Source organism: Amborella trichopoda, chromosome 2 (genome assembly GCF_054954075.1).
Source record: "Amborella trichopoda isolate Santa Cruz 75 chromosome 2, AtrichopodaSantaCruz75HAP2 v2.0, whole genome shotgun sequence".
Lineage (NCBI taxonomy): Eukaryota > Viridiplantae > Streptophyta > Magnoliopsida > Amborellales > Amborellaceae > Amborella > Amborella trichopoda.
Genome location: NC_142337.1, coordinates 41,858,620 through 41,869,853, shown reverse-complemented (window position 1 = coordinate 41,869,853; position 11,234 = coordinate 41,858,620).

Here is an 11,234-nt window from a genome sequence, read left to right as displayed (position 1 = left end):
TAGTATTAGTAGTGCTAATACTAGTAATACTTGTAGTACATACCAGTATGTACTACTAGTAATACTAGTACTAACAGTAGTACTAGTAGTAGTAATATTATGTACTAGTACGGGGAGTATGTATTAGTATGTACTACTTGTCTATACTACTAGTATGTACTAATAATATATACTAGTAGTAGTTGTCCTAGTACATACTACTAGTACTTCTACTAGTACATGTACTACAACTACCACTAGTTGTAGTACTCGTACTACTTATAGCAGTACAAATACTACTAGTACTACTCGTAGTAGTAAGTACTACTAGTAGTACTCGCACTACTAGTACATACTACTACTACTACTACAAGTACATACTCATATGTACTACTAATACTCCAAGTATGTGTTCTAGTACATACTTGTAGTACATACTAGTAAGTACTATTAGAACTAGTATGTACTACAAGTAAAGTTAGTACTTCCAGTACTTGTTCATGTAGAACTAGTTCTACTAGTACTACTAGAAGTAGTATGTACTACTAGTGATACTCGTACTACTCGTAGTAGTATCAGTACTACTACTACTACTCGTAGTACAACAAGTACTACTCGTACTACTCATAGTAGTAACTACTATTAGTAATACTAGCACAACTAGTACATACTAGTACTAGTAGTGTTACTAGTACTAGTATTAGTAGTACTATTATGTACTCGTAGTATGTACTAGTAGTGCTAGTACTAGTAGTACATACTACTAGTACATAATAGCACTACTATTTTTAATACTAGTAGCACATACTAGTATGTACTACTAGTAATACTAGTACTAGCAGTAGTACTAGTAGTAGTAATATTATGTACTAGTACGGGTAGTATATATTCGTATGTACTAGTACTATTAGTATGTACTAATAATATGTACTAGTAGCAGTTGTACTAGTACATACGACTAGTACTACTACTACCAGTACTTGTAGTACTCGTACTACTCGTAGTAGTACAAGTACTACTAGTACTACTCGTAGTAGTTAGTACTACTAGTAATACTTGCACTACTAGTACATACTGCTACTACTACTACTAGTACATACTAGTATCTACTACTAATACTCCAGGTATGTATTCTAGTACATAGTTGTAGTACATACTAGTAAGTACTATTAGTACTAGTATGTACTACTAGTAGAATTAGTACTGGTATTAATACTACTAGTATTACTTTTAGTAGTACTAGCACTATAAGTACAAACTAGTACTAATAGTGTTATTAGTACTAGTATGTACTAGTAGTGTTAGTATTAGTAGTACATACTACTAGTACATAAAAGTACTACTAATAATATTATTACTAGTATTACTTTTAGTAGTACTAGCACTATAAGTACATCCTAGTACTAATTGTGTTATTAGTACTAGTATGTACTAGTAGTGCTAGTATTAGTAGTACATACTACTAGTACATAAAAGTACTACTAATAATAGTATTAATAGTAGTACATATTAGTATGTACTACTAGTAATACTAGTATTAGTAGTACATACTAGTATGTACTACTAATAATACTAGTACTAGCAGTAGTACTTGTAGTAGTAATATTATGTACTAGTACGGGTTGTATATATTAATATGTACTACTTATTTATACTACTAATACTACAAGTCTGTACCAATAATATGTACTAGTAGTAGTTATACTAGTACATACTACTAGTACATGTACTACTACTACAAGTACTACTAGTGGTAGTATGCTCTTTTAGTACTACTAGTAGTAGTATGTAATACTAGTAATACTCGTACTACTTGTAGTAGTACAAGTACTACTAATACTACTCGTGGCAGTACAAATACTACTAGTACTACTCGTATTACTACAAGTACTAGTAGTAGTAATATTATGAACTAGTACGGGTAGTATATATTATTAGTATGTACTACTTGTCTATACTACTAGTATTACTAGTATGTACTAATAATATGTACTAGTAGTAGTTGTACTAGTACATACTAGTAATACTACTACTAGTACATGTACAACTACTACCAGTAGTTGTAGTACTCGTACTACTCGTAGAAGTACGAGTACTACTCGTAGTAGTATAAGTACTACTAGTACAACGCGAAGTAGTAAGTACTACTTGTAATATTAGCACTTCTAGTACATACTACGGCTACTACTACAAGTACATACTTGTATTACATACTAGTAAGTCCTATTAGTAGTAGTATGTACTACTAGTAGAATTTATACTTCTAGTATTAGTACTAATACTACTAGTATTAGTATTAATACTACTAGTATGTTTTGCTAGTACATACTAGTAGTACATGTAGATTTAGTTCTACTAGTAGTAGTATGTATTACTAGTAATACTCGTACTACTCGTAGTCGTACACGTACTATTAGTACTACTCGTAGTTGTACAAGTACTACTAGTACTACTCGTACTAGTAAGATATACTAGTAATACTACTAATACTAGTACATACAGGTACTAATATGTACTGGTAGTGCTAGTTTTAGTAGTACATACTACTAGTACATACTAGTACTAGTATGTACTGGCAGTGCTAGTTTTAGTAATTCATACTACTAGTACATAATTGTACTACTAATACTAGTACTAGTATTATATACTAGTATGTACTAGTAGTAATACTAGTACTATCGGTAGTAGTAATATTATGTGCTAGTACGGGTAGTATATATTACTATGTACTACTTGTCTATACTACTAGTACTACTAGTATGTACTAATAATATGTACTAGTAGTAATTGTACTAGCACATACTTCTAGTACTATACCTACTAGTAGTTGTAGTACTCGTACTACTAGTAGTAGTACCAGTACTACTAGTACTACTAGTAGTACAAGTACTACTATTACTACTCGTAGTAGTAAGTACTACTAGTAATACTAGCACTACTAGTACATACTACTACTACTACTACTACTAGTACGTACTAGTATGTACTACTAATACTCCAAGTATGTATTCTAGTACATACTAATAAGTACATGTAGTACTAGTATGTACTACTAATAAAATTCGTACTTCTAGTACTGGTACTAATACTACTAGTATTAATACCAATACTACTACTATGTACTTCTAGGACGTATTTGTAGTACATGTAGAACTAGTTCTTTTTGTACTACTAGTAGTAGTATGTACTACTAGTAGTAGTATGTCTTATTAGTAATACTCGTACTACTCGTAGTAGTACAAGTAATATTAGTACTACCTGTACTAGTACAAGTACTACTAGTACTACTCGTAGCGGTAAGTACAACTAGTAATACTATCACTACTTGTACATACTAGTACTAATAACCCTACTAGTACTAGTATGTATTAGTAATGCTAGTACTAGTAGTACATACTACTAGTACATAATAGTACTACTAGTACTAGTACAAGATATACATACAAGTATGTACTACTAGTAATATTAGTACTAGAAGTAGTAATAGTAGTAATACAGGTAGTATATATTAGTACGTACTACTTGTCTATACTACTAGTACTACTCGTTGTAGTAAAAGTACTACTAATGGTAGTAAGTACTCTTAGTAATACTAGCACTACTAGTACATACTACTACTATTACTAATACATACTAACTATGTACTACTAATACTCCAAGTATGTATTTTTGTACATACTTGTAGTACATACTAGTAAGTACTATTAGTATTAGTATGTACTACTAGTACAATTAGTACTTCTAGTAGTAGTAGGTACTACTAGTAATACTCGTACTACTCGTAGTTGTACAAGTACTACTCATAGTAGTAGTGTTAGTACTATTAGTACATACTACTATTACATAATAGTACAATTAATACTAGTACTAGTAGTACATACTAGTATGTACTACTAGTATTACTAGTACTAACAGTAGTTTTAGTAGTAGCAATATTATGTACTAGTATGAGTAGTATATATTAGTATGTACTACTTGTCTATACTACTAGTACTACTAGTATGTACTAATAATATGTACTAGTAGTGGTTGTACTCGTACATACGGTTAGTACTACTATTAGTACATGTACTACTACTACCAGTTGTTCTAGTACTCGTACTACTTGTAGTAGTACAAGTAGTAGTAATATTATGTACCAGTACGGATAATATTTATTAGTATGTTCTACTCTTCCATACTACTAGTACTACTAGTATGTACTAATAATACGTACTAGTTTTAGTTGTACCAGTACATACTACAAGTACTACTCGTATGTACTAATCATATGTACTAGTTGTAGTTGTACTAGTACATACTACTAGTACTACTACTAGTACATGAACTACTACTATCAATAGTTGTAGTACTCATACTACTCGTTGTAGTACAAGTACTACTAGTGCTGCAATAATAGTACAAGTACTACTAGTAATACTCGTAGTAGTAAGTACTACTAGTAATACTAGCACTACCAGAACATTCTACTACTCATACTACTAATACATACTCGTATGTATTACTAATACTCCAAGTATGTATTCTAGTCCATACTTGTAGTACATACTAGTTAGTACTATTAGTACTAGTATGTACTACTAGTACAATTAGTACTTCTAGTACTAGTACTAATTCAATTAGTATTAGTACTAATACTATTAGTATTAGTACTAATACCACTAGTATCTACAGCAAGTAAAAACTAGTAGCACATGTAGAACTAGTTCTACTAGTACTACTAGTAGTAGTATGTACTACTAGTAATACTCGTACTACTCGTAGTAGTACAAGTACTACTCGTAGTAGTACAAGTACTATTCGTAGTAGTACAAGTACTACTAGTACTACTCGTAGTAGTAAGTACTACTAGTTATTGTAGCACTACTAGTACAAACTAGTACTTGTAACACTACTAGTACTAGTACGTACTAGTCGTGCTAGTACTAGTAGTACATACCATTAGTACATAATAGTACTACTAATACTAGTACTAGTAGTACATACTCGTATGTACTACTAGTAATACTAGTACTAACAGTAGTTTTAGTAGTAGTAATATTATGTACTAGTACGAGTAGTATATATTAGTATGTACTACTTGTCTATACTACTAGTACTACTAGTATGTACTAATAATATGTACTAGTAGTGGTTGTACTCGTACATACGGTTAGTACTACTATTAGTACATATACTACTACTACCAGTTGTTCTAGTACTCGTACTACTCGTAGTAGTACAAGTACTACTACTACCAGTTGTTGTAGTACTCGTACTACTCGTAGTAGTACAAGTACTACTAATACTACTAGTACTACTTGTAGTAGTACAAGTACGGGTAGTATATATTAGAATGTACTATTTATCTATACTACTAATACTACTGGTATGTATTAATAATATGTACTCGTAGTAGTTGTACCAGTAGATACTACTTGTACAACAACTAGTACATGTACTACTAATACCAGTAGTTGTAGTATTCGTACTACTCGTAGTTGTACAAGTACTCTTAGTACTTCACGTTGTAGTACAAGTACTACTAGTACTACTCGTAGTAGTAAGTACTACTAGTAATACTAGCACTACTAGTACATACTACTACTACTACTACTAGAACATACTAGTATGTACTACTAATACTCCAAGTATGTATTCTTGTACATACTTGTAGTGCATACTAGTAAGTATTATTAGTACTAGTATTTACTACTAGTAATACTCGTACAACTCGTAGTAGTACAAGTACTACTCGTAGTAGTACAAGTACTACTCTTAGTAGTAAGTACTACTAGTAATAATAGCACTAGTAGTACATACTATTAGTACATAGTAGTACTATTAATAATAGTACATACTAGGATGTACTACTAGTAATACTAGTACTAGTAGTAGTACTAGTAGTAGTAATAATATGTACAAGTACGAGTAGTATATATTAGTGTGTACTATTTGTCTATACTACTAGTACTACTAATATGTACTAATAATATATGCTTGTAGTAGTTGTACCAGTACGTACTATTAGTACTACTACTAGTACATGTACTACTACAACCAGTAGTTGTAGTACTCGTACTACTCATAGTAGTACAAGTACTACTAGTACTACTCTTAGTAGTATATACTACTAGTAATACTAGCACTACTAGTACATTTTACTACTACTACTACTAGTACATACTAGTATGTACTACTAATACTCCAAGTATGTATTCTAGTACATACTTGTAGTAAATACTGGTAAGTACTATTAGTACTAGTATGTACTACTAGTAAAATTAGTACTTCTACTACTAGCACTAATACTACTAGTACATACTTATAGTACATACTAGTTAGTACTATTAGTACTAGTGTGTACTACTAGTATAATTAGTACTTCTAGTACTAGTACTAATACTATTAGTATTAGTATTAATACTATTAGTATTACTACTAATACTACAAGTATGTACTGCTAGTACATACTAGTAGTACATGTAGAGCTAGTTCTACTAGTACTACTAGTAGTAGTATGTACTACTAGTAATACTCATACTACTCATAGTAGTACACGTACTTCTAATACTACTCGTAGTAGTAAGTACTACTAGTAATACAAGTACTACTAGTACGTACTACTACTACTACTACCAGTACATACTCGTATGTACTACTAATACTCCAAGTATGTATTCTTGTACATACTTGTAGTACATACTAGTAAGTAATATTAGTACTAGTATGTACTACTAGTAGAATTAATAGTTCTGGTACTTGTACTAATTCTACTAGTATAAGTACTTATACTACTAGTATGTACTGCTAGTACATACTAGTTGTACATGTAAAACTAGTTCTACTAGTACTACAAGTACAACTAGTACTACTCGTAGTAGTACAAGTACTACTCATAGTAGTAAGTACTACTAGTAATAGTAGAACTATTAGTACATATTAGTACTAATAACACTACTAGTACTAGTATGTAATAGTAGTGTTAGTACTAGTAGTACATACTACTAGTACATAAAAGTACTACTAATACTAGTATTAGTAGTACATACTAGTATGTACTACAAGTAATATAAGTACTAATAGTAGTACTAGTAGTAGTAATATTATGTACAACTACGGGTAGTATATATTAGTATGTACTACTTGTCTATACTACTAATACTACTAGTATGTACTGATAATATGTACTAGTAGTAGTTGTACTAGAACATACTATTAATACTACTACTAGTTCATGTACTACTACTACCAATAGTAGTTGTACTCATACTACTCGTAGTAGTAAAAATACTACTAGTACTACTCATAGTAGTGCAAGTACTACTGGTACTACTTGTAGTAGTAAGTACTACTAGTAATACTAGCACTACTAGTACATACTAGTACTAGTAACACTACTAGTACTAATGTGTACTAGTAGTGCTAGTACTAAAAGTACATACTACTAGTACATAATAGTACTACTAATACTAGTACTAGTAGTACATACTTGTACGTACTACTAGTAATACTAGTAATAGAGGTTGTACTTTTAGTAGTAATACTATGTAAAAGTACGGGTAGTATATTGTAGTATGTACTATTTGTCTATACTACTAGTACTACTGGTAATGTACTAATAATATGTAATAGTAGTAGTAGCACTCGTACATACTACTAGTACTACCACTACCAGTAGTTGTAGTACTCGTACTAATCGTAGTAGTGCAAGTCTACTAGTACTACTCGTAGTGGTACAAGTACTACTAGTACTACTCGTAGTAGTAAGTACTACTAGCAATACTACCACTACTAGTACATACTAGTACTAGCAACACTACTAGTACTAGTAGTACATACTACTAGTACATAATAGTACTACTAATACTAGTACTAGTAGTACATGCTAGTATGTACTACAAGTAATACTAGTACTAGCAACAGTACAAGTACAACTAGCACTACTAGTAGATACTACTACTACTACTAGTACATACTAGTATCTACTACTAATAGTCCAAGTATGTATTCTAGTACATACTTGTAGTACATACCAGTAACTATTAGTATAAACTATTAGTAAAATTAGTACTTCTAGTACCAGTACTAATACTACTAGTATTAGTACTAATACTACTAGTATGTACTGCTAGTATGTACTACTACATATACTACAAACTAGTAGTACATGTAGAACTAGTCCTACTCATACAACTAGTAGTAGTATGTTCCACTAGTAATACTCGTACGACTCGTTGTAGTATAAGTACTACTCGTAGTAGTACAAGTACTACTAGTACTACTCGTAGTAGTAAGTACTACTAATGATACTAGCACTACTAGTACATACTAGTACTAGCAACACTACTAGAACTAGTAGTACATACTACTAGTACATAATTGTACTACGAATACTAGTACTAGTAGTACATACTTGTATGCACTATAAGTAATACTAGTACTAGCAGTAGTACTAGTAGTAGTAATATTATGTACTAGTAAGGGTAGAATATATTAGTATGTACTACTTTTTTTATACTACTAGTACTACTGGAATGTACTAATTATATGTACCAGTCGTAGTTATAGAAATACATATTCTAGTACCACTACTGGTACATGTACTTCTACTACCAGTAGTAGTTGTACTCATACTACTCGTAGTAGTACAGGTAATACTAGTACTACTTGTACAATTAGTACTTTTAGTAGAGATAGTACTCTTAGTACTAGTACTAATACTACTAGTATGTACTGCTAGTAGTACATACCACTGCTACTACTACTAGTACATACTTGTAGTACGATCTAGTAAGTACTATTAGTACTAGTATGTACTACAAGTAGAATTACTACTTCTAGTACTAGTACTAATACTTCTAGTATTAGTACTAATACTACTAGTATGTACTGCTAAAACATACTAGTAATACATGTAGAACTAGTTCTACTAGTACTACTAGTAGTAGTATGTACTACTAATAATACTCGTACTACTCGTAGTAGTACACGTACTACTAGTACTACTCGTAGTAGTACAAATTCTACTAGTACTACTCGTAGTACAACAAGTACTAGTACTAGTAAGATTATGAACTAGTACGGGTAGTATATATTATTAGTATGTACTACTTGTCTATATTTCTAGTGCTACTAGTATGTACTAATAATATGTACTCGTAGTAGTAAGTACTACTGGTAATACTACCAGTACTAGTACATACTAGTACTAGTATGTACTATTAGTGCTAGTTTTAGTAATACATAATACTAGTACATAATAGTAGTACTAATACTAATACTAGTAGAACATACTAGTATGTACTAGTGTTAATACTAGTACAAGCAGTAGCAGTAATATTATGTACTAGTACGAGTAGTATATATTACTATGTACTACTTGTCTATACTACTAGTATGTACTAATAATATGTACTAGTAGTAGTTCTACTAGTACATACTACTAGTAGTTGTGGTACTCGTACTACTCGTAGTAGTACAAGTATTACTAGTACTACTCGTAGTAGTACAGGTACTACTAGTACTACTCGTAGGTTTAAGTACTACTAGTAATACAAGTACTACTTGTACATATTACTACTACTACTACTGGTACATACTAGTATGTACTACTAATACTCCAAGTATGTATTCTAATTCATACTTGTAGTACATACTAGTAAGTACTATTAGTACTAGTATGTACACTCGATAGAATTAGTACTTTTGGTACTAGTACTAATACTACTAGTACATACTAATACTAGTAACACTACAAGTACTAGTATGTACTGGTAGTGCTAGCACTAGTATTACTCGTAGTAGTACAAGTACTACTAGTACTACTCGTAGTTGTAAGTACTACTAGTAATACTGGCACTACTAGTACATACTAGTACTAGTAGCACTACTAGTACATAATTGTACTACTCATACTTGTACTAGAAGTACATACTTCTACGTACTACTAGTAGTACTAGTATAAGCAGAAGTACTAGTAGTAGTAAAATTATGTACTAGTTCGCGTAGTATATATTAGTATGTACTACTTGTCTATATTACTAGTACTACTAGTATGTACTAATAATATGTACTAGTAGTAGTCGTACTAGTACATACTACTAAAACTACTACTAGTACATGTACTATTACTACCAGTAGTTGTAGTACTCGTACGTAGTAGTACAAGTACACTAGTACTACTCATAGTAGTATAAGTACTACTAGTACTACTTGTAGTAGTAAGTATTACTTGTAATACTTGCACAATTAGTACATACAACTGCTACTATTACTAATACATGCTAGTATGTACTAGTTGTACTCCAAGTATGTATTCTAGTACATACTTGTAGAACATGTTAGTAGGTGCTATTAGTACTAGTATGTACTACTAGTAGAATTAGTACTTCTAGTACTAGTACTAATACTACTAGTATGTACTGTTAGTACATACTAGTAGTACATGTAGAACTAGTTCTACTAGTTGTAATATGTACTACTAGTAATACTCGTAGTACTTGTAGTAGTACAAGTTCTACAAGTACTACTCGTTGTAGTACAAGTACTACTAGTAGTAGTAAGTACTACTAGTATACTAGCACTACTAATACATACTAGTACTAGTAGTGTTACTATGACTAGTATGTATTAGTAGTGCTAGTACGAAGAGTACATACTACTAGTACGTAATAGTACTTCTAATACTGTACTAGTAGTACATACTAGTATGTACTACAAGTAATACTGGCACTAGCAGTAGTACTGGTAGTAGTAATATTATGTACTAGTACAGGTAGGATATATTAGTATTTACTACTTGTCTATACTACTAGTACTCTTAGTATGTACTAATAATATGTACTAGTAGTAATATTACTATTACATACTGCTAGTACATGTACTACTACTACCAGTAGTTGTAGCACTCGTACTACTCGTAGTAGTACAAGTACTACTAGTAGTAGAAAGTACTACTAGTAATACTAACACTACTAGTACATACTAGTACTAGTAGTGTTACTATAACTAGTATGTTTTAGTAGTGCTAGTTCTAAGAATACATACTACAAGTACATAATAGTACTTCTAATACTGTACTAGTAGTACATACTAGTATGTATTACTAGTAATACTAGCACTAGCAGTAGTACTAGTAGTAGTAATATTATGTACTAGTACGGGTAGGATATATTAGTATTTACTACTTGTCTATACTACTAGTACTCTTAGTATGTACTAATAATATGTACTAGCAGTAGTTGTACAAGTACATACTACTAATAGTACTACTA